This window comes from Colius striatus, chromosome 7, assembly GCF_028858725.1.
Source record: "Colius striatus isolate bColStr4 chromosome 7, bColStr4.1.hap1, whole genome shotgun sequence".
NCBI classification, from domain to species: Eukaryota; Metazoa; Chordata; class Aves; order Coliiformes; family Coliidae; genus Colius; species Colius striatus.
The window spans coordinates 3,518,188-3,542,921 of NC_084765.1; the positions used below are offsets into that span (position 1 = coordinate 3,518,188).

The following is a 24,734-nucleotide window of genomic DNA, read 5'->3' on the forward strand; positions in this document are numbered from 1 at the left end:
TCAGATGCTTCTGTAATGTTCACCTCTCCAGACACTTCAAAACTCCATAGTAATTAGGATTATAATAGTTATCCTTTTCTTGTCTTCATCTTCACTCTGGGTTTTGTTGTAACAAAACTATATCTTCATTTCAGAGCTATGGGTGGTTTTCCAGAACAAGAGGATAACTTAAGACCCTGCTTTTCACTAGAGGTCAGACTTCTTTGACTCCCTTGTATCTACAAGGTGAGGCTGCTGTGAAGGCAGGGAGATGTGCTTGCAGGCTGTAAGCACCTCCTATCATTTACCCAGCAAAATGACAAGTGGAACTTTGTACCATGCCCAACAGCCCTAAATGGCTTTAACATTATTTTTTAAGAGGAAATACATTTAAAGATTAAATACAGACATTAGGGAGGTCTTGGCCAACCAAGCGATCTGTGGCAGACTGGAAAAACACAATGTCTAAGTGATCTCGGGTTGTTTTGCCATCCCATACTGCTGCAGACGGTGGTGTGTGGGCTGTGTGCCCTGCGTGGTCAGTAAGATCAGCTCTGCAGTGGCCTTAATTGTATATGAATACCTAAAAGTGTCACTTCTGGTAACTGCTACCACTTGCTTGCCCAGGAATGGTTGCAGGGGGGAATAACTGGCAGCCCCAAGTCTGGGTGCAGGAGCAGAGCGGGGTGGGAGCAGCATGGTGCAGGGCACAGCACTGGAGTCAGAAGGTGGCAGTGTCTGCTCCAGAGAACACAGTGGTGTGATTTACTAGAGCCTTACCTAATTTTGTATTCATTAGTCTGCAGAAAATTAAATCACATTAAGCATATTATTGAATGAGTTGATTAAATTTAACTTGGTTTTATTTGCTTTCAGTTGTTACTTTATCTTTTAAAATTAGGCAAATTAAATCAGTTGGTCAGACTCTGAGGTGAAGGCTGGGAAGGAAACAAAAAAACCATTATGGAAACCCAGATTCCTAAACAAACAAATGCCTTTTTCAGGCATGCTAATTTCAGGGGATGCTAATTAAAACTTAATGCATGCACCAGAAACTACACTGCAGGAATATTAATAGCATGGCACAAAGAGAAAGAGATGCAGGGTCTTGGTGCTTCACTTCAGTAGGTATAATCTTTCTGTTAAGATGAATTATTAGGAGGAGAAGAAGAAGATAACAACACAGAAGTGTGTTTTTACTCAAGATTGAACACGTCTGGCATTCAACAGGACACTTCTTAGTGCTGGTGCTGAGCACGTAGAGCTAAGAGTTTACTCAGTAAATAGCATCTTTCTGCTTCAAATGCATTCTAGTCTTTGCAGTCAAGTATTTTACAGGTAATAGCAGCTAAACTATTTTAGCCTATTGTAGATTTTGTTCTTTCAGTATTTCAGATATGAACTGTCTCTACTAAGGGTTGAGACTCGTGGCCCTTAAAGTGAATCCATTTTTATGCAAAATGAAGAGGAATTCTGCTTGCCAGAGAAACACACACACAGGAGTCTGTCACTGAGGTGCTATTTCCTCATCACAATCGAAAATGTAAGTTGGAGCAAAGGCCTCTTTGCCTCTTGTCTTTTAACTAGATGAATAGATTTATATTTGGATGGGTTTTTTTACTACTTAATGTGCTTTCCACCCAACTCAGTGCAGTGAGAAGTTCATTGGCCAGCTGAAACACAGGATCAACTCTGTTCCTGAAAAGAGATTATTATAATAGTGACAGAACTCATGTTTATATATATATATATCTATCTATATGAACTCAGCATTTCTAGAAATCCTGCAGATCTGTTGCATGTGGCATACCATGATCTTACAAGGATCTATGCTGCAGGCTTCAGTGTGCATCATCCCAAGGTTCTTTATGTTATGTATTCTCCTAGCACTGCCTTTTGCTGATGATTGAAAGGAAGAGATGAAGAATGCTCAGAGAGGGTGAGATGGGACAAGGGGCAGATAAATGTCTAAGATGAGGAGTGTCAATAGTGCTTGTATATGAACTAAGCAGTAATGAGGGGCTGCTGTGGTGTTCTCATGTGGGATCTATTGAGAAGAGGTGCTCTTCTAGTGCAGCTTGGATAGCAGCAGGCAGTGTTGTTACAGGCAATGTCAATGGGATCACAGAGCTTACTGTTGTGTGTGGATCAAGCAAACATGATAGTGTTAAGTAGTATCTGCTATTACTGTTTAAGTAAAAACTTGGAATGACTGTACAACAGAAGCTTATTCCCTGCCAAAATGTTTTATGTGATGCAGTAAAAAAAACACTTGCTATTGTTATTTGTAGCAGCCTTTGGAAGGTCTTATTTCCCTAACTGACTGTGCTACTGAAATATGGGGATTTATTGTGTATTTCCACTGTCACATATTTATAGAGGAATCTAGTGTGGATTCCTAAAGCAGCCTAGGAAGCTTTCTTCTTAAGACTTGATTTCATTAGGTCTTGCATCTAAATTCTTATTCCAAAGGATTCTTACTGCACAGACACATCCAGAAGTTAATATTTGTTCAAAACACAGATCCTTCTACAAATTTCATTCCCCACCAAGTGCTTCAGATGAGAAATGACACATCATGTTAAATGGCATGTCAGTAGCAGAGTAATTAATGGAATCATAGAATGGTAGGGGTTGGAAGGGACCTTTAGAGATCATCTAGTCCAACCCCCCTGCAGAAGCAGGGTCACCTAGATCAGGTCGCATAGGAACATGTCCAGGCGGGTCTTGAAGACCTCCAAGGAAGGAGACTCCACAACCCCTCTGGGCAGCCTGTTCCACTGCTCCGTCACCTCACAGTGAAATAGATTTTTCTTATGTTTAAGTGGAACTTTTTGTGTTCCAGCTTCATCCCATTACCCCTTGTCCTGTTGCTAGCTACTATAGAAAAAAGGGATGTCCCAACCTCCTGACACCCACCCTTTAGATATTTATAAATGTTAATAAGATCACCCCTCAGTCTCCTCTTCTCCAGACTAAACAGCCCCAGTTCCCGCAGCCTTTCCTCATATGAAAGATGCTCCATTCCCCTGATCATCTTGGTGGCCCTGTGCTGGCCTCTCTGCAGCACTTCCCTGTCCCTCTTGAGCTGAGGAGCCCAGAACTGGACACAGGACTCCAGGTGAGGCCTCACCAGGGCAGAGTAGAGAGGGAGAAGAACCTCCCTTGACCTGCTGGCCACACTCGATGCATTCCAGGCTGCCATTGGCCTTCTTGGCCATGAGGACACATTGCTCCCTCATATTTAGCTTATTATCAGCTTCTCTTCAGCAGTTCGACCCCCAGCCTGTACTGGTGCATGGGGTTGTTCCTCCCCAGATGCAGGACTCTGCACTTGTCCGTGTTGAACCTCATGAGGTTCCTCTGTGCCCAACTCTCCAGCCGGTCAAGATCCCGCTGAATGGCAGCACAGCCTCTGGGGAATCAGCCAGTCCTCCCAGTTTGGTGTCATCAGGGAACTTGCTGATAACACCAAACTGTGCTGTAGGATTAACAAAACAGACTACACTGAGGTACAGCCATACTTTACTCCTCTGGTTGAACTGAACAGGTTCACAGTATTCTTGTGTGGAATTGTTTGGCTTAACTCATGGAGTTGGAAGAATGTTGCATTCACACCAAGGAATAAATTTTCCTCTAGCATAAACTGACTGGTTTCAGAGGATTTCAATCAGAAATGAATTGGGTTCAAGACCATTAGCAGGTGTTTTTGATTGGAAGATTTTTCTCTATTTCAAGGGAATTTCTGTTCCACACTGTCTGAAAGCTGTTTCTTTGAGCCTGCTCTTCACCTGTCTTGCTTTAAATGTTCTGGCCAGCATTGCCTTTCAAACTTGAGCCACTTTTTCATATTAAGATGTTTCTTTTCTGTAGGTTCTCTCTCTGAGGTCTGAGAGCGTATTTGTTTCACGTTGACTCTTTCAAGCCTGCTCATGGTTAATCCCATCCCTGAGAGGTGTGTTCTTGCGGGCTGTTGGGTACCACAGTGATGGCTCAGTAAGCCTGTATGGGCCCATGAGTGTGGATTGGAATGATCTCTAAGTTTGATTTATGGGTGAACACGTTGAACAAGGACTCAGCATTCCTCTTCCCTTCTCTCTGCTGTCTTTCTACGTCCTGAAAGTCTTCCTGCAGTTGGAGAAGTCTGGCTTTTTCTAAGGTACTCAGCACCATATGCCCAGGGTCCAGGACATCTGTACATCTGAAAGTCAGGCTGTTAGTTTGTGCTGCGCATTCCATATTGTAGAATGGGCAATAAAAATTCCTTGCTGGTTGGAAATAGCTTGCCTTATACTGACATCAAGGGAACAGGGGATTCTGAGTTGCCTCTGTGTGCAATTAAAAGCAAAACTCTGTTATGATTTGAAAAGAGACTTTTCTTTCCATTAGCTAGTTTCCTGTCTTGTGTGTGTAGAGGGAGTTACTCAGCACTGCACAGATAACCTTTTTCTTTTTTCCCCCAAGAGAATGCTGCTGGAGTGCAGTAAATCCACCACAAAGCCCATAATATCAGAAATAAACTTTACTCGCACCTGCCATCTTCTATTTCAAATGCCATCTCTATTGAAACACTCCTCTAGGTTCTGTAGATAGCATTTTAACCAAGCTGAATTATTTCATCTGCCACAAAGGGATTAAACATGTCAACAGTAATTATCTTTGTCATTCTCTGGAAGTTGTTTTTTCCTTCAAATATGCTCCAAGGTTCATCATGACTTTCTCACTAAATCTCTTACTGCACAGATCTATGAAGGTATCATTTGCTGGCATAGCAAGTGCTGACACATGTGTCCACTCCTGCAAACAGAGGATGATCAGGAGGGTTTTACTCAAATTCTAGTCTGTGGTATTCTAGTTAAAATCCCAGCTGAGCTTACACTCTGCCTGGAAGCCTGTTAGGCTGTTGCTAGAAAGTGATGCCAACCTGTGGGAGGACTTGAGAGTGTTTGCAAAGTTTTAACAGAGGATACTCAGTACTTTAAATTTCAGTAACAGTCAAGCTGTGAGTGAAAAGAGCAAGCAAGAATGACTAAACTGATCTTTGAATGTCATATATTTTTCAAGGTTATGCCACCCCCCAGCAATGGGCTCCTGAGCCCTGGGTGTTTCAGTTGATGAGAACTGAGTAATACTTAGTAGACAAGATATTATTCAGGTGTGGTTCTTGAAATCTTATTTGTAATTCTTGGAGTACTGGAGTATTGCATCTAGCTCTGGGCTCTCCAGTTCAAGAGAGACAGAGAGCTCCTGGAGAGAGGTCAGTGCAGGGCTACCAAGATGCTGAGGGCACTGGGACATGTGTGTGAGGAAGAAAGGCTGCGGGCCCTGGGGCTGTTCAGCCTGGAGAAGAGAAGGCTGAGTCAATCAAGGCTCATCAATCCCTAAAGGGCAGATGTCAAGAGAATAGGCCAGGTTTTTTCTATGGTGGCCAGTAACAGGCCAAGGAGTAATGGCCACAGACTGGAACACAAGAAGTTCCACTGGTGTTCTGGTTTAGCAAGGAGCAGCTTTTGGCTTAGTAACAGGGGCAGCGGGTTGCAGTGAAGACCCGGTAAAGAGTTTGTGGACTCTCCCCCGGCTCCTGGGTTCAGACCCACCTCCGGCCCGGCTGGGCCAATCTGGCGCCTCTGCCATCACTAGGGGACGGGAATTTGGAATGCGAGGGAGGAGGTGTAAGAGTGATACAAGATGGAGGCGACCACGCGGACCCTTCAGCCAGAGAAGGAGGAAGGAAGGAGAAGCGATAGACCGGAGACCCCTCTGCAAGCCGTGGTGAGAATGCAGCTGTGCCCCTGCAACCTATGGAGATCCATGGCAGGACTGAGAGCCACCAGCAGCTCCATGTGAGTGAGCCCGGACGGGCGAGGGACTGTGTGGGGAGATGGCCATGGCCCAGGCCGTGTTGGAGAGCCTGCACGCCGCAGAGCAGCCCCACACGAGAGGCAGAGAGGAGCTGCAGCCTTTGGGATAAGTGCACATCGGAGCAGCCCGTGCAGGTCTGCCATGCGTGTGAGTTACCCCACGGACTTGCAGGGAGGATGGGTGCAGAGCCCACCTGTCCTGAGGAGGGACAAATGGCAGAAGCTATCGGGAATAGACTGAAACCCCCACTCCCTGTTCCCCCGAGCCTTTCGGGGGGGGGAGGAGGTAAAAACCCCGGGATCAGGGCTCTGAGCGCAGGAAGAGGGGAGGTGTGGCAAGAAGGTGTTCTTCAAAAGGCTGGTTGGACTCTTCATTGTTGTACTATTCTGTGTTGCTTTATTTTGGTGATGTTTGGGTTTTTAAGGTTATGTTTTAGTTGATATTGCATTAAATTATTATCTGTTTTCTTCCCCAAACCGAGTAGCCTGGTCTGTTTTGTCCTGATCCTTAAGCGGCAATTAAGCCCTCCCTGCCCTTGGGCAATTCTTAGCCTCTTTGGTACTCGTGGTTTTTGTTCCCTGATGGGCCTAAACCATGACAACTGGGACATGAGGAGAAACTTCTTTGGTGTTGAGGTGAAGGAGCCCTGGCCTAGGCTGCCCAGGGAGAGTGTGGAGACTCTTCTGGAGGTTTCCAGACCTACCTGGACATGTTCCTATGCCCCCAATCAAGGGGAACCTGCTTTAGCAAGGGCTTGGGCTGGGGGAGCTCTGCAGGGCCCTTCCAACTGCCAGCTTTCTGGGATTTTTGTTGTTAAAATAGGTGTAATTTCGTGTTGTGATTAATTAACAATTTTTTGTTACTTAAGATGACTGTAAAGTGTCATTTACAACGAATCTCCTGATTAAAGACTCACAGGTCTCAAGATGAATGAAAAAAATTGTTAATGTCAGATTTTTAAGGGTGTTTTCACTCTTTTGAAATATATTTATTGGGAAAAAGTGTGCAGTCAAATGTACATTAACCTAGAAGTGGATGAGAAAATAGCTCAGCCCTTTGCTACTAAAGGAAACTTGTATTTATTGCCTTTTCCCTGTATTTCTGCTGAAAGCCTGGCAATTAAGGCTAATAACTAAACAAATACATCTTGAGTGCTCTCTGGCCATTATAATATTCCAGATGAGGTTGTTGGCATAGACAGTATAATGCAGTAATTCCCATCCTCCAAGAAGGCACAGAGGATGATAAATACACGTTGTGCTGTGCCCAGCAACAGAAAATCCAGTTTGCTTTGCTTGGCAGCCTCATCGATTCTTCACAGAAATGATAATTCTCTGAGGATATTTTCTTGTGAAGGTACAAAGAGGGAAAAAAAAAGGAACTTGAATGCATTTGAATATTCATTTTATAGCTATCTCATTCTGTTTTGTTTCTCCCTTCTTGCAGGATGCAGGAAAATCTGTGGTGCTTTGACAAAAAGCCTTCCCTTTTTATTCTGAATAATCTGACACAGGGGAAATTCTGCATCCAGTGGAGAGGATGATGAACTGAGGTTTTGGCTGTGAATTCCCTCCTGGCTGTACTCCAGAGCGTGACCTGGCAGTCAGGTATACAGGATTTGCAGAGTTTGCTCCTTTTTGCCCCTGAAGGGACTGATACAGTGTTTAGCCACAATGGAGAGTGGTCCATTAAAATGACAGGGGCTTGGAAAGATCCTCTGCACTCTGTACTGGTGAGATGAAATATAATAGGCTGGTCACAGTTGTGCAGGCACCTTTTGCAAGGGCCATTTATCCCCAAGGAAGCTTGCTGTGTGTCCTCTCAAGTAAAGGATGCCTTTTGCTTGTTCATTGAAAGAAGGGAAGCCTCCTCTTTAGAGAGCTTTATCATGTGAAGGGCTGTTCAGTGGTGTGTACCCACACCTGGCAGACCCAGCTCCTCTGGGGTAGTGGGAGACTGCGGGGGAAGGTTTGGCAAGAGACTGGGACAGCAATTCAGTGGTTCTTTGCTTAATTGGTATTGCCATGTCTTGTCTGAATTACAGGAGCATCAGCTGAAATCCAGACTCTATTTTGATGTCCTGTTCACAACCACAAAATGCACAAGGAAGGATTTTCTAGTGATTAGGGACGTTATTTGAAAACTAGGTTGGTTGTCTAAAACCTTTACTTGACTGGGTTAAGTGTGGACTTCAGCTACCAAGTCCCTTCCCTCTAGCCAAGCCCAGTCCAGCTTTCTCAGCCACCCAAACAGCTGCCTCTGGCTATGCCTGGGATTATTTTAAGTGTTCTGCATGATGAATATTTGAGATGAGCAAACATTTATTAGGCCAAAGAAGGGGAAAAGAAGCTCTGGAATCTGTCACAGCACACTCAGCTGTGAGAAGGTACTGCAGGTGTCCCCAGTGAATATTTCACACAATACCTCTGTATTGTTTGGTGTAGGGCAAGAATGGCAGATGGATGCCCTTGCTTCTCAATTACAATGTCTGTCTTTCTCTAGCTTAATAAACAATCAGAGCTTCAACAGAAGAATTGGGACTATTCTCCTGAGGGTTACTGTGATGCTATAGAGATAGGACAGAGAAGTTCAAGTCTCCCTGTGTTGAGAACTTCAAGCATCTCACTAGGGAGGATTTCTAGATGAATTTTGTGGGATGCAGCAGAGGTAGATATTTAATTCTAGATAATGTAGCCTAAAAAAATCTCGAGGAGAAGGTGCTACTTACCAAAACTAGAGGCCTGAGAGGGGTGAGGGTGAACCTTGTTGAATATTTAACTGCTCAGCTTTTCACTCTGAGTGTGTAAGTGCAAGAATATTTCCCCTTTCTGCATTTAGCTTGCATATCCATTGCTTTTTTAAGTCTATTCAAGTTATCTGTGAAATCTGATTTCCTTTTTTTTATGTAGAAGGGAAAGAAAGGCAAGGTTCAGACACATCCTCTGGTCTCTGTTCAGCTACATTCAAGAAAACTATGGAAAAACAGAGAAAGCCAGCACTGCTGCTGTTTTTAATTTGACCTCTCATATGCAAGAGTGAGGGATGAGAGACACTGTCAGGTGAGTAAAGTGTCTTTCAGAAATCACAGTATGCACCAGCTGGCATTGACAGTTGCTGAAGTGACTAAATCCATGAATCAAACCCGGGATTACATCCAGATTTGATTGAGAGATTTTGGTGGACTCTGAAGGCAGCATGAGGTTCATTCAATTGCAAGAAGACAAAAGCTGCCTGTTGTGGGAATATTGGCATTGTTGTTAACAGAGATGTAGCTCACTAGGTCAGACAAGGGATGGAGTGTTGGTGTGGGAAGCTGCTGTTTATATCAGGAAGGACTCAATGGAAGGTTGAAAAGCAGAGCTCTCTGCTATGACCTTGGTGGCAGCACGAGTGGTACCTTAAGTGGCCTTTATGTATGGGCCAGATTGCTCCTCATCATTTCATTTTCCTTCCCATAATGGCTTGAATGTGGCTGAGGAGGTACAAAGCCAGTCTTCTGCTGTTGACAAGGGGATGGTTTGCTGAGCTGATTGACAGTCTTATGGGCTGGAGATAAGCATGTTTCTCCAGTTGTTTGCAGAAAGTCCTGCCTCATGGTAAATCATTTATCTCTGTAATCAGTGAATCACAGAGCAAGATAAACACTTGTGCAGAGTCAATAAACCTAGTTTTAATTTTGATAATTGAATCTTAAGAGCCACCTGATTTTTGCATTGAATCAAGACTATAATTTCAGCAGTAAACATCTCAGAGTTTCTTGTAATGAAGAAGCAAAGAATGAATAGAGCCATGCTTTTGATTAATTAGAATTTAGTTGCCAAGGAATTAATCTGTTTTCCCTTCTCTGTGGAGAAAAAAAAGCCCTCTCTAAAATGAGTTTCTCAGCAGGCTTAATTATAGAAATGTTGAGTGAACTCCAGCAGCAGCAATAGTTCAACATTTCTTTGTTTTCCCAAATTAAGGGAGAAACTGGGAGAAAATAAATGCTTGTGAAATACTGAATATGGCTGTATTTTCCCCTGAACATAAATTAAGAGAAAAGCAGGCCCTAGACCTAAGACTGCCTGGTCACTAGCTATTTCTCAGTGAGATAAGAGAGAGTTTAACTCAGACTTTTATAACTCCAACCCATATTCAAGTAGAAATGGCTCCAGGGTGGAAGTCTCTACTAGTTAGCTGCTGCTAGATCAACTGAGGAGTTGCTGTAGCAATACCTTCTGTGACTAGGTTTCCTTAGGTGATCCTTTGGACTGATTCCCTTCTTCTGAGGCAAAGGGGGTGACGTTAACAAAACTGACAAGCCCCCATAAATGAGCTCTTGTACTGCTGAATTACTTGTGCTTTATAGATGTGAATCCAAACCGATGTGTAATTTCTGTGGGTGTGACTAAATAGAGCAACCACTCAGTATTTTAAAAGGTTGCTTTCTGTAATTTCTTATGGTAGCAGAGGAGGCATTGCATTTGTTTGAAGTTTAAGGGAAGAAATGCTTTTTCTTTGCTAAGAAAAGCTACCACACTGATGTGATTTGTAGCAAGTAATGTGTCAGTTGCCATATTTCTGCTTTAATGTGCCTCTTTAGGATGCAGAAAGCCACATTCAAAATAATGATAGCCAGGCAGCTTTAGAGAATTCGAAAGGATACTGTCTCTGCTTCAGAGGAGAGGATCCAAATGCTGCAGTTCAGGCTCAGCAATATTGGTAAGTGTTTTAGATGTGAGTAATTGAGACTTGCTACTGCCTGTTTCTAGCAAAGTGTGAAACTGAGGAGCCAGAAGACAATACCCAAATATGTGGAGGCATGACTGCAGTTTGAGTGCCTTCCTTGTGGGCAACTGAAGCATTTTTTCATCTAGTTACCTCAGAGTAGAGAGGACAGAAACATTTTGAGTCTTAAACTTCACTTCAGCATTTTACTGTTAGTAAAAAACCTCAAAGCCCAGTGTAAGTGTGATTAATGGTATAATAAGAAATTAGGTCTTGCTATTGTTGAAACTGTACTGATGATATTTGAGGACTGGGTTATTTCATTCTCCAGCTCACAGTAAGCAGTGGCTGAAGAGCTCTTCCCATGTAGAGGAACTTCTTTTTGGAGGTTGTCTCCTGTGATTTCTATTTCTCCAGTTGTGGGGAGAGGGATGAAGAAAGAAGATTCTCTTGTTCCTTTAGAAGCAGCGTGAAATAGTGCTACATAAGCTTGCTCAATAAACAGTTCCTGTCAATGAGATACTACTTGTGCACTAGCTTCTTAAATGCTGGATGGAACATGTAGTATTTGTCTGAAAAGGCAACAGACTGTTTTGTGTTAGTAAGTTGCTTATATAATAACTCAAAAGGGAAAACTGTTTCCTGGAAATCCCTCACTGTGCAGAGCAGTGTCTAACTGGGAAAATCAGCTCAGCAGTCTGTGTATCAGCATGCCAAGAGAGAGAGAGATTGAAGAGTGAGCATGGCTGACCTGTGCTGTACCTGATCTTCCAGTTAGTCAAGGTTAGTCAAGTTGCCTGAATATAGCAACTTCATAAGAAGCTACCTCCCAAAGACAATTTCTAGCTTGCCCATTTGAACAAGCAGCTTATGGTACGTTTTGAGCTACGAATTTTTATGTAAGCCAAGCTTTTGATCTTTCTAGGGTAGGGATAACAGTTTTTCCTCTGACAGGTCAGCTACATTTGTGTCTTGTGGCAGCAGTGAACAAACATTATTTAAAGTACTTCAATGTATATATTTATTGCCTTCATGAAATTACTTTTAGAAAGAGATGTTATACACATACTAGAAACTGCAGCTGAAGAGTCTTTTCACTTCAAGAGGAAGTAATGAATACAATGAATCTAAATTTCTTTGTGTTCCTTCTCTGGAGAGTGAGTCAGTTCAAAATTAAGGTGTTTCACTTGAAACCATAGTCTGCCCTAAGTCTGAAACCTTATAAATATCCAGTTGTGAAGCGAAACAAACTGTAGGTTGATCTTGATTGCTGACTCAGGGATGGATTCTGCTCTGACGAGTATCTCACTCTTTAAACAGTTCTGCAAACATCACTGTGACTACTCTTACAGGAGCTGTATTATGAAAGAATGACAGATTGTGGATGAGGAGAACCGTCTCCATAAATCATTTCCCTTTGCAATGCTCCTATTTTCCCTCATGTAAAACAGTTAGATAAAAATACTATATTTGTCCTGGTGCTGATAAGAAAACTTGTGAAGTGAGGGAATTATTTGACTGCAGGCACATGCATTTTATCTAGCAGCCCTCAAAATACAAAGAAAGTGTCATTTTCTTGACCTGGTATCCCTTTCTGCTTGCTAACTGATCTGCTTCTTGCTCAATTTCATCAGACATATGGGCTTTAACCTTTCCAATGCTAATATTGAAACTGCTATTTTTGGTTTTTAAAAAAAAAGGATTATACTTTCAGTCTATCAGAGTGTTAAAGTATCATTTCATTTCACAGCCTGCCTCCTTAAAAGATGGTCACAGCAGCAGTAAACCAAAGATTAGTTAAAAGCCATGACAAAATTGTAATTTTATCCTTAACATTCCTAAATGTAAGAAAATGGGTGACAAAAGATTTCCACCCCACTGAAAATTCTTGCTCCCTTAGATCTTCTTAACTGACATTTAGTGCTTGAATAATAGTGAGAACACAGCAAAAAGATTATAGCTTTACGTGAGTGACACTGGAGTTATGGCTGAAGAGGTGCTTTCAGTGTAAGCCTTCATTTTCAGTCACTTACAGCTTTCTGAATATATTACCCTTTGGGCTCTCATTACACATGCTTGCTTTCATCCCAAAAGGTGGTTTGTGGCTTTTTTGTTTAGCCTTTTTCTTTATTCTTTCATTCTATTTTTCTTGGCAATTTATTTGACACCTAAATATGTGGAAAAGTATCTTAATGATTTCATCAATAGTTCAGATTCTTTGTTTTCCTGATGTTGGTGCTGCTGCAGAACATCTGCCTTTGATACAGTCGAGGAAATGTCTTTTTATAAAGAACTATTCAAAGTTCTTAAAACCTGTCTGCTTGGTTTTGGTTTTTACTTCTTGAAATAACTGGGGAATTTTTCCTTAAAAAGAGCCCTGAAGTGTGATATCATGGTTAAAAATGTAAATATGTACTAAGTTATTCATGGCATTGCCCCGTGTGACTGCTGGCTACACATTTTAGTAATAAGAATAGATGATTTCTGATGGTTTTGAGCAGGATTCCATTCTCCTTTATGATGTGGTGGGAAAAAGGCGTCTGTTTCACCAACAAATGCCATAAATAAAAGCCAGAGTTCACACACAGCTTCAGTTTTGAATAAGCCCCCTCTGTTTATGTACAGTTTAGATTAGCAGACTTGATGTGGGAAAATGACAAGGAACAGGGGAAAGTCAAATCCATTGCTATGGCTTCCTGATGGAGGCTTTAACTGTCAGTCCACAACAACAGTAATTTCAGTCTCTTGGCTGTCAGTGTATACAGATTAACTCAAAAGATGAATTAACATTGAGGGTTTTGTATTTCACTGAGAAATGATTCTGTGTGCCTGTGCACATGCACAAAAAGAATGAAAGATCAGCAAAAAAAAAAAAGAACCAAAGATGATTAAACACAAACCTCAAACCCTGAGTGGGAAGTTTCTCTAACACAACCACAACTCCTCTACAGGCATTCTTGAGTTATTTAAGAGGGTGGACATTGTTTATCTGAGAGAGTATCTAGGCATTTTATTATGTTTTGAAGTACCATTAGGTGCAGATCCAACAATGTATCAGTATTGTCCACTGCAATTCTGAAAGGAGGTTTGTAGAGAAAAAACAAGTGTGTGAAGCAAACAGTAAGTGCAGTGTGATCCTAGGAGCAACTTTAGTGCATGACCCAGCTGGTACTGGTGGTAGCATCTTGAAGTAACACAGACAGTGTATATCCCAGCAAGGTCCTCCTCACCCTCATGGTCTCTAGAAGGACATAATTTCCCAATGGAAGTGGTCCTGGCAATGCTGGCTGCTGCTGAGCTCATTAGGACTCATGGGAGTATGTTTTGGGGTTTTTGGTGTTGGGATTTCTTCAATAAACATGTGAAGATTTCAGAACTCCTGTGTGTCAGACAGTGGCCTTTTACTGAAAAGACAGAGCCTCTGAAGGAGGATGTAAACCCAATGTTTACAGAAACAGTGTCTTGTTTTTCAAAGCTACCACAGGGCATTATCAGGAGAGACAGATCAGGGAAAATCCAAGGCCATGGAGCACTGCATGCTGTGAGCACAGATCCTGCAGCCATACGGCTCTGTGCCATCTGACTGCTGCTAAAAACAAGCTCCTTCTGGGGAACAAGGGTTAGTTACAGTAGAGATGGCATAAAAGTGATGGTCTTGAAAACATGTGGGTATGGTAAGTGTGAGTCTAAGTGAGTTTCATCCTTTCTCTTCCTTCTTCTCCATCCTTTTTTTCCCCCCTCTCCCCTCCCTCCAATCTCTCACAATAGCTTGGTCAACAGCATTTTCTTGCTTCATTGGTTTTGAAAAGGACTTGCTGGTCCCTGCTGTTAGATTATTTCCAGGAGACTGTCTCAGGTCAATAGTCATAACATTCTTGGCTCAAATCCCTCTTTCCCCCATGCAGATTGGAAAAAAATTAAATAAAACATGTAAAAAACCCCCCAGGTTGGGCAGTGGGCAAGGGAAGCAGCTTTTTATTTACCTGACTGATGCAGAGTGAGTATTTTTGGTGTGCACCTGGTCTCTGCATGCAATTGCCATAGAGAGATTTCTCCTCCAAAGCATCAGTTTCAGGTGAAATTACAAAAAACATAGGTATTAATTGTGTTGTAATCTTAAAGAGATTCCTTGCTCCAAGGGTTCTAGGGTATGGTGGCTGTAAAGAAATTAGCCACAAAAAGAGATCATTCTGTTGTGGCTGCCTTGGTTATTAGCTCTTTAGGTTTTGTTTTTACTCTCTTTCAGCTTTATCTGAACAGTCTGTGAAAAAGCAGGAAGATGCTCACCTCAGGTGCCTATTGACACCAAAGTGAAGCCTGTCTTGGCTTCACTGCAGAGGGACAGGACTGGCTCTCACTGTTTCCTGTCTGGTTGGGTCAGCATTTGTGCTAATAGCTATTGTACTTAGGCAGGTGTTAGGTGCAGGCTTGGCTGCTGTGGTTCACCTGCAGCTCTTTTTCCTCTCCTCCCCATCTTCTCCTTCCTTGGAAAGTATTTTCCATATTTAAAGGTGTTAGGGTAGGATTGTCACTAGGAAATAAACATCTTGGCTTTGTTTTGCACCCCAGTAAATCTTGGCTGATGTAAGGATGGGCCAGTTCCTGTGAACTGCAATGAGAATATGGTTGTGTGGTGTTCAATTAGGATGGTATGTGATGACTAGCAGCCATTGATAGTTTTATAGTCTACAAGATAGGGAGAGAACATTGATAACAGCAGAAGTGAACAAGATGACAACTTAATATTGTGCTAAGCACCCTTGGGGGAAAAAAAACCTCACATTTCCTTTGTGGGATTTTTGCAAATATGATGAAAACTGTTTGTTTATTTTTACATGCCACTGGAGGGTCACACAGCCAGCAGCCAAGCTGCACACCTGCCTGAGATGCTGAGGGCTTTGGCTTGGACTAAGAACCACCTGAATTCTAATCTTAGCCTTACTCTTTCCACCTTGAGTTTGTTTGTCTAGCTTGGGGCACCCAAGTCAGCAGAGGAACTTCTAGTGTCAGTTCTATTTTAGAACTGGTATTTGAATTAGTACTTGGTGGTGTCAGTGTCATGGAAGTAATTAAATTAGAGGACATTGTTCATACAAAGCCACTCCATCCTCATCAGCTCTCTAAATGTATAGGCTAACAGTGAAGCCAATCAGTCAACAGAAGCATAAACTGTGGAGTTAGAGCTTGGTTTTGAACATGTTACACGAGGTAAGGTGTTTTTCATCTGGAAATCTGACCTTCCCAGTGTATGAAGATTTGGATTGGGGAATTTGGTTGAAACTTTTTTCAGACAACAAATAGCACAGGAAGAACATGTTGCATTTTATTAGAAGAATTATTGACTTCTTGGATAGAAGTAGCTTCTGTCAAGGAAGACAGGTTCAGCCATCCTTAGGCTTCCTCACACATTGCTTGTTTCATAGCCAGTTCAGGTGCACAGAGTAAATACCCTTGCTCCAGAGCTCCAGGGAGAGATTTTGAAAGTGAACCACCATAGCTTTACTTTGCTTTTGAACTTAAGAACTAGAAGGGCATTGCTGGGCATTACAGTACAGAAAAATATCTCTGTGCTTGGCTTGTTACTGCATCTTTTCACAAGCTTTGGTTACTGAGCTCTCTTAGGAACAGGGTATTGAGCAAAACCAATTTTTGGCACGACTTGGTACATCTGCTTTTGCTTCATAAGGCTTCAGAGTAGTTGTAGAGGAATAGATGCAGCTTCCTTTGCTACAACACTGCTGTTTCTACTTAACGTGCACATTGGTGTTGATTTTGGGCTTGGCCATTTTTCCAGCTTGCTGTACTCTCTTCAGAGGCAGAGATGTGTGGTGGCACAAAGAGGAGGGGAGGATGGCCTTTAAATGATGCAGCTTTTTTGAGCCAAATGGTTGTGGCTGAAGTGACTCAGGAGCTCTTATGGTTGAACACTTGGAATAGTGCCCTCTTCCAGGAAAAGTTGCTCTGAGATGTTTGTCTTGAAGCTTGATTATCATAACTGTAAATAAAGGCTAATATGCATGTATTATAACTCAGGTCTTGTTTTCTTTTTATGGAGTGTGAAATGAGCTTCCCCTTGTAAAAGCAGGTTTTCTTGATTGATGTGAAGCTATTTTGTCTGTAAGCAGATACTTCCCAGGTTCTAGCTGTGTTCAAAGTATGAATAATCAATTACCAAAGAAAATGGAGAGTGCAAAAAACATCACATTGCAAAGAGCTTCATTTCCTAATGCCCCAGGACAGCAGGAACTTCTGAGCTAGGAAATTACATGCCCTTAACATGACTGTTGACTCTTCCATTGAAGGAAAGCTGTACATCAAGAGAGATCTCTCATTACACGAGTGCAGCACACACTCTCCCTGGAAGACACGGGGCACTTTCCCTTTGGGTATTGCTCATGAATTTTTACCGTTTGGAGAACTGCAAATGTGCTTGAGAGTGAAGTGTATCTGTGACCAATGGAAACATAAAAGGGGAAGAAAAGTTGCAAGGCTTCACAGGATACCTGCTCACCTCCTGAAATGCCATGTCCCCATGCATCAAAGGCTTTGCTTGCTCTCTGAAAGGTGCTGGTTTTATCCCTGTACACGATACTGCATCCTTTGAGAGGAATTCTGCTATCAAAAGAATTATTTATGTATGAAACTTGTCAGGTTAGCAGAGGCATAGGAGTTTGGCTGGTCATTAAAGATGTAAGTGCATTTTAATGTATTGTACAGTGTGCATTTTCCTTGCCTCCGTTCCAGTGAGTGCCAAGGCTTGCTCCTTCTGCTGTGGCCTCTGTGTTCAGGGGCTTGGAGTTTGATTCTGAGCAGGAGAGCATTTCTCTAACTCTGCTCTACTGGTTATTTCATGACATATGCAAAGCCAGTCTGTACCAATGCAAAAGTATTCTGTAAAATCCTTTACCTCTATAGGCTCAAATTAAGTTGGACACCTTCAGAACAACCCCTGGTTTTTGCAGTCTGATCGATTCCCTGTTGATTTCTGCTGCCCCTGTTGTCGTTGTATCCCGAAACTGTCTGTGTGTAAGCAGTTGTAAACACTATTTTCCCAGTGCTGTGAATTGCCTTGAAGGCACATAGGATATAAATGAAGAGGGAAACAGAGGATTTCCCATATGGTCTAAATGCTATATGAAATTTTAGGAATGCTGTTTCCCACTTAGAGCCATCCATCTCCTGAATTTCAATCTTTACATCATTACCTTTCTCCCAGGGCTGCTGGGAGGGCTAATTCATTAATGTCCACAGAGTGCTTTGAAATTCTTAGATGAAAGAGATTATGTAAGTGCAAAATATATGAATGTTAAAGCAAAAATGTGAACTCACAGCCTCTTTCCTTCTCTCTCTTAGCTCACCTGTTCATCGAGATCATTGTAATCAAATAAATTTACATTAGAATCAAGGCAAGTCCTTTTTCCTTTGTACACATCATGTGGGGTTGTAAAGGCCCATTTTATAAAAGAATCTCTTTCATATTAACATTGTTAATGTAAAAACTTCTTAGCAATGTTTTCAATCTTCTATTCACAGTCTCTTCATCAATTAAAATGTGGTCCTAGTTAAATCCAGCTGAATCTTTTAGGACTGCATCAGTGTTGAAAGGTTCACACTGCTCCCTCCATGGGCTTATATTAGGAAAACAGAAGTTGCTCTATCAGATTTATGTAGCTTCAGGCTGTAAAATAAGTGGCATAACATGGCCTTTTCAAAATGTGTCATTTCTTCTTCTGTCCTAAGATCTTCTCTGTCCTAACATCAGCATAGGTTTCTGCAAAGCACATTCTCTAGCATCACGGGATGATGGGATAATTCAGGTTAGAATGACCTTGCAAGGTCTCTAGTCCAACTTTCTGTTCAAAGCAAGGTCAGCTGTGAGATCAGACCAGGTTTATCAGGGCTTTATGCAGATGGAGAGTATCAATAGCTGACCAACTCATATCTGGAGGTAATAGGTCATCCATCAGCCCAGCTGCTTCTGTTTCCATTACAATCTAAAACCTACAGAAACCTTTAGTAGTATTACTGGAATGAACACCTCAAAGTCCAACACCCAGCGTAACCTTCACAAAACTGATGCACGTGTTACTGTTGGGACACAAAGGAAAACAGATTTTTCCCATCTTAACACTTTCTGTCTGGATCCACAAGATTGTCCATGGATTTTCCCAGCAGCTACTACTTCCCTGCAAATAAAATCTGACAGAGGATAAGAACTGTTCACAGGCCCTTGGGAGGTAAGCCAACAGCCTTCTCCAGTACTGTGTGTTTAAGGACAGAGAAAGGAAATAAGGGCTATTGTGTCATCTTCTTGGCTGTGATACTTAAAGTCTCCCTCTCCCAGCTTGCTAAGGTGAGAAATTGCCTCTCTGCCACTGATTAAAATCTCTAGAAAGTTGCTTTTCTCAGGCATTCATGATCACCCTCTTAAAGCACATTGGGCATCCCGTTCCGTCTTTGCCTCCAGAAGAAAAGCTCAATTTCCTCTCTCCTGAGTAAGTGTGAGAAGACTGATCTGCAGAAGGGTTTAGTTTTGTCTCCAGCTCTGCTTTTGTGGCTTCCAGCTGGGTAATGCTTTGTGTTAGTTTGATCTTTACTGACAAACAGGGTGGAGAACTCTGTATCCATGGGGAAAACTCCCACCAAACCTGTACTCAAAGCTCAGTTACAATATTCATGATGTCTGCAGTGTCTAAGAGCAGCTAGTCCTGTATTAAAAAAGATGCCATTGTAGTGCCTTTCACCTTCCCCCCTTGGTGACACATCCCCTTTCCTGACAACGTGTGCTTTAGGTCAGAATTAGTCCTTCTTGTTGCTGCTGTGCCACTATCCTGCTCTTCCAGTTCAACCATTTAATACTCGGTAGAAAACTCTAGTGACTTCTGTATTTGCAGACATAGCAGATATCTACAGACCAATTGTGGTGAGGAGCTAATTGGAATCTATATTTAAATCTCCAAGTATGGATGTGTTTATTGAGATTTCTCTTTAAAGTTCAGGCTCTGAAAGTTTCTCCTCTATTACATACACATGTGGTGTTGATGTTATCTGGAATTTTGAGTTGATTGTAATATTGCTACTAGATATTAGACTGGAGTTGTTTTACCACCACTTGTTTCTCAAAGGAGAATGAATCATTGACTTAACTAGAATGCTAATATCAACGATTGTGTTGTTATGCAGATGCTGATTTATTTACTTCTTTCAGCCTTCTGGGTCCCTTTTGAAAACAAGCTCAGCCAACCAAACTTAACAAGCTTTTACTTGAGTGTGTATAAATGTTAAGTAAACAAAACATTTTTGCTGCTTGTGCTCGTAGTATTCAGCTTCATTAGACATGTTTATATGCAGCCTATAACCTTTTGCAGTCTACATGACTAACTTGTGAGACAGACTCTGTTCAGATAAAAGACAACGTGGAAAATGCACTTTGGAGAACTCATTTGAATGTAGATCTCCCAGGACACTCTCAAGGTGTTCAAGCAAAACAAAGATCTCAGATCATGAAAGTGGTGAGGTAACAGGTCAGGTTGGCTCCTCGTAGGTGGGCTTTCCACTGAAGAACAATGTCCATTCTGCACAGTGAAGTCATCCATGATTAACAGTGTCCCTATGGCCTCAGAGGGATCCTCCAGTTAGGCAGCAGCTGCAGGCTGAGGCGAGCAGGTGTGTGAGGGTTGGTGTGTCCTATTTCCTCTGGCAGCCTGAGAAAGGGTTTGTTTCTAATAGGCAGCCAGGCTTCAGAGGCCAAAGAAACACTAACAACAGGGAGAATTTTAAGAATGCCACCACTTCTGGCAGATGTTCAGGGAAGGCCTTGGGAATGCAGGCTGAGGTCTGCTCTCAGCCTCACCTGCCAAAGCAAGGATTAAACAAGGGTGATCAAATTGCTTCTTCCTACCACTGTTTTGTCTTAAAGCACATAAACCAATACCTTGAATTTGATGCCATGATTCAAAGAAAGTACTTGATAGTGAGGGAATCCTAGTGTAGCAAGATGCCCCTTACTAAAATATTCTGCTTTCCTGAGAGAACATCCTTTGTGGTTAAAGGAGAGAGCAGATGCTTTGGCAGTATAGGAGTACTGGAAAGCTCTAGGAGCGATGGCTCCCCACAGTCCCAACTAATCCTTGCAAAGGTGTTTTATTGTAACAGGGAGTGACCATGGAAGATGCTGGCTGTTCCACAGGTGCAAGCCATGGATGAAGTCAGATACTTTTAAGGAGATACACATTCTAACCATGGAAATAGAGAGTGACAACTCTGAGGAGGGCAGAGATGCCAGCTATCAGCAGCAATAGTTGACGGAGGGTTGTCTTAGAATGTTTCTGCTGTAAATATAAGGTCGTGTAAAGCAAACTGCTGCAGAGATGTGGCTTTGTGCTGTTTTACTCCATCTAAGCAGCTTTCCTTGTGAGCCATGAGTGAGGAATCAATATATTTCTTACCAAAGAGGTTGGAGTACCTACCTTTTAATAAGTAGTGCGTGTTCTTGGAGAAGAGCCGTCCCTTTGAAAACCGTCATTTAGATTTAGCTTTTGAACTTTCTCTTCAGCCTGATGGTTTTCAGACCACAGGAGAGGTAAATGGGTGAAGCAGCTTCTAAGGTATTATGTACCTGTCCTATTCCACTGATCAAGTGAGCAGCTGATTTAATTTTCCAAACCTAAATTTGGTTTAAAGAAATCTGTAATGCTTAAGAAAGCCAAACAAGACACCCCCCTGCCAAAGAACACACGGAAGAATGACAGTGACTGGCTGTCCTAGAGGAAACGTGTCTCACGAGTTTGTGTCCCAAAGATTATATTGGATTTCATAGAGGTAAATATGTTCTCAAAATGCATTCTATCCCCAAATGCAAAAACTTTTCTTAGTGTACATGCATCACAAAATAACATCTGAAAAATGCAAAATAAGACATTTTAAAGAAGTCATTGCCTTAAGTCAGAACTTATATGAACATTCCATTTGATTAGCTACAGCCAAAAGCTAAAAGGTATATAGCAGAGCCTGAAAAATTCATGAAAGCTTTGCTATTTTAGTTTAACATCCTCCTTTTCCTGCTCTCTAAACACTCCTACCCTTGCAGCCATCAGTTTCATAACAGAATGTTTTAGCAGACCCTGCAGCAGACACACAGACAAATGTGACTCCTACAGTCTAAGGATCAAAGCTGAATTATCTCAAGTGAAATGATTTAAGTTCTTTACATGATGATTTGCATGTAGCTGTTTATGAAGGTTTTGTTTTGTAATTACGAAACATTTTTCACCTCCTATAGAATCTAATTCTTTAAGGACTTGAATAATATTTGGTGATTGTAAGCATCTGTGTTTTAGAACTGAACTTTGTGATGTTTGTAGTGTCAGAAAAAAAGGCCCTTACAAAGGAAGCCTCATGTTTCCAGGTGCTTATGGTGGAGAGTGTGATTATGGCATTGCAGCTTTCAGAGCATTTAGGTGGCCACGTGTCACAGCGATAATGACAATGCACCAGGCCAGACCCCGCTGTCCTTGCTGAGATGACAGTTCCACAGCCTGTTCAGCATTAGTGTGCACTTCATCGTTGTGGGCTTGGTGTCTCCAAGTTCCAGCTAAGATCAAGGGCTCATTTTGTTAGGATTCTGATGGAATTTGTGGTAAAAGGCAATCTTTGATTGAACACATTTGCAATGCACGGCTGGCATTTAGATTTTATCCTGTGGGAACCCTGTGTGCTTCCACAGTACCCAGTGTGGGATGAGATGAGAGAAAGCTGACAGATTCAGCAGTCCCAGGCTGGTGTTCCTGCCCCACCACCATTGCATTTCTGTGAACATGCTAAATGTCTCTTTCATAGGAATTGTGTTGGGATTTGAATGACATTGCCCTTATACTCAAGGTGAGCATTTCAAGAGTTTTGTTGCTGGTTTTTACACAATGTCTGTTACCTGTTGTTGCCTGAGGAGCCTTAAATAAGAGAATCATTACCTTGTTAAAGTCCAAGGAATTCATCAGATTGCTCCCAGTTCAGTTTTCCTCACTGAGATGAAAACCTGGGCTTTGATCATTATCTTTGTAGACTCCAAGCCTGTAACTTAACATGATTACCTACAGGCTGGAACACACAAAAGGATAAGAACCAACAGGTGGGGGAGTAGCTTGTGGTTAAAATGCTGATGTTAATTGGGAGACCTGATTTTGGCAAATTCCTGTGCAACAGCTTTCAGTTTCTAACATGGACATGAAAATGTTGGAGGTCTTTTTTCTCTTGCCTTTTGTCAGCCTTACAGTGTGAGCATTGGCGAAGGTACATACATACACCACACCACCTTGGATGGTAGGGATTGTCGCTACAACCATAACAATTAAGCAATAAAAATATACCTCATGCTTTCTTGATCCATAAAAAATCCTGTGAGTCTCACTCAGCTAAAGAGGAACACATATTTGCAGCTGACCTTTACCTGGAAAGAGTATGAGATCGCTGTCCTTGCCTTTCAGCTGGGGAGTATGAAACCACTAAGGCAAATTTTCAGGCTCTCGGCATGCAAATTACCAGAGGAGGTGGCAGTACACCTGTCTTTTCAAAGCTCAATGCATCACACATGCACAGGGAGAAAATAAAAAGGTTACACTTCTGTAGTTCTCTACAGTCAAGCATTCTTTCAAAGGGAAAATCCATCACTTTGAAGAATTTACAGAAGAAAACCTCCACAGCAACCGAAGCTGCGGGCGAGCGAGGGGAAGGCAAAATGCGGCTGCTGAGAAAAATAAATAAGGGCCTTTACAGCAGTGCCATTGAGCTGAAATGTTCCTTTATTACAGACTAGGCTATTATAATCTTTTCTACCTCTAGCCACATATTGTAAAAGAAGCCTCCTCTTTTAAAAGGAGATTTTATACGTATAAAAACCTTAGCGTAGAAACAGAGTTTCATACGAAGGTATTATCAACTCTTTCTGGACTTAATTTGCCAAAGAACTTATGTGGCTTAATTTGTCATTGCTGCTGTCTGCATGTGAAACATCACTCAGATATCAAAAATGGCTGTTGAGTTACAGAGTGATAGAAATGTCACGGTGCAGGAGCCAGAATTCAACAAGCACACTCAATTCTTGGCAAGGCCCTGGAGCACAGGTGAGGCCGAGTGTTGTGGTGAAGTCTTCTGCAAGCCATGATGTCCTTCAGGGTCCCAAGAGCTGCTGCAGCCCTGCCTTTTGTGGCATCTTGTTTTTCCAGGTAAGTTTAAAGAAAAACCTCATGCAATCCAAGTTCACAGACTCCTTCTTCTAGAGGCCACATACTTTGCCATGTAAATGAAAGAAATGGTGTAAATGAGATGTAAATGTTATTTACTGGTGTTGCATGTTAGCAGACATTTGGAATACTAGGCTGAAAGCTGTAGCTCTGCTGAATCAACAGCCTTGAGGAGAAGGCTAAGAGTAAGGTAAGCCTCCCCAGGAATGAGGTTCCACAGAAACAGTCACATCCAGGACTTGGTAAGGTTCAAACAGGAAATGAGGAAAATGCCTTGAAATCCTGTTCTCATACCAGAGTGGGAAGAGTAAAGGCTGATGCTGCTCTCAGATATACTCTCCTGAGGAACAGGGACTGTTTTTCATCACGCTGACCTCTCTCAAAAGGTGGCTGGCTGCAGCCATCCTGAGTTTCTTGGACTGTAGGCAGAACAGGCAGTAAGCCATGACCAGCTTTTGGAAACAGACAGCAATGTTCTGCTCTCAACACAGGGTGTCACAGCGCTGTCTCTCACTATAAAGTATATTTCAGTTGGAAGCTAAATCTTTCAATGTAAACTCCATGTATTTTGCATTTGTGATGGTATTTGATTCCATTTCTTTCTCCACAGAAGTTGTGTGGGTCAGGTGGGCTCCAGAGCAGGCTGTCCCTGAATTCAAAGTGTCTGCACTGAGAGGCTGGTACCATGTTTATGGGTTTTTTAAATATAGCCCTAATGAAGATGTGTTTGGTACCAAGGATACATTGCATCCAGTTCTGGGCTCCCCAGCTCAAGAGAGACAGGGAACTTCTAGAGAGGGTCACCAAGATGATCAGGAGACTGTAACATCTTTATTATGAAGAAGGCTGCAAGACCTGTTTAGCCTAGAAAAGACAAAGAGCAGACCTCATCAACACTTACAAGTACATGGCAAGAGGGTGGGGCAACACTTTCACAGCATCCAGTGC

The 24,734-nt window shown here is 42.2% G+C and overlaps 1 protein-coding gene across 1 annotated transcript in view; it reads right to left on the reverse strand.

The window, feature by feature from the left end:
- Window positions 1–24,734, reverse strand: part of LOC133625747 (collagen alpha-1(I) chain-like) — a 31,822-nt gene that overhangs the window by 3,687 nt on the left and 3,401 nt on the right. The window lies entirely within an intron of this gene.